Source organism: Dioscorea cayenensis, chromosome 19 (assembly GCF_009730915.1).
Source record: "Dioscorea cayenensis subsp. rotundata cultivar TDr96_F1 chromosome 19, TDr96_F1_v2_PseudoChromosome.rev07_lg8_w22 25.fasta, whole genome shotgun sequence".
NCBI classification, from domain to species: domain Eukaryota; kingdom Viridiplantae; phylum Streptophyta; class Magnoliopsida; order Dioscoreales; family Dioscoreaceae; genus Dioscorea; species Dioscorea cayenensis.
In genome coordinates, this window is record NC_052489.1 from 277,684 (window position 1) to 278,503 (window position 820).

Below are 820 nucleotides of genomic sequence, written 5' to 3' on the forward strand. Positions count from 1 at the left end.
TCATCATTTACATATTATGATAACATATTAATATCCTAAGTGGATATAGGGCGAGATTAAGCCACAATTGTTGACTCTTATCTGCTAGAATCGTACACTTATGTAAAATTCATTAAACTTTACTAATCAGTAAAGTAGATTTTGTGTGATTTACGTTTCACACCCTTATACAGGGGGAAAAAATTAAAAAAAAAACATAAGATTTTTGCAAGACAAATAATATAGAAATCTTTAATATCCTAGGTGGATATAGGCTGAGATTAAGCCACAATTGTTAACCCTTATCTGCTAGAATCGTATATTTATGTGTAATTCATTAAACTTTACAACATGGAAAGTAGATTTTGTGTGATTTATCTTTGACTTTTCACACCCTTATACAAGGGGAAAATTTAAAAAAAAAAACATAAGATTTCTTTTTATAAGACAAGTAATATAGAAATCTTCTATGTAGCATTATATTTAAAAATGTATAACATATTAAAGCATAGACAATAATTGATAAAAGAAAACATGTTTTCATTAATAATTATTAAGAAATCTCCAATATATTTTTCTCACTTTGTCTATTCCTAGCTATGTCTAGCTATCTCTAGCGAGATAAAATAATTGATAAAAAGATCTTTAATTAGATACATACATATATATAGGAGGATTCAGTAATCTAAGTACGACCATCGATTTCAAACCCTAATGACATCCACCGTAGTCGTTGAATGACAACCTAACAACACCTACATTACTCTAGAAAACCCTAATTCAATTGTTTTTTTCTAAACTATATATATATAGATAGATATATATGTATACATATATGATT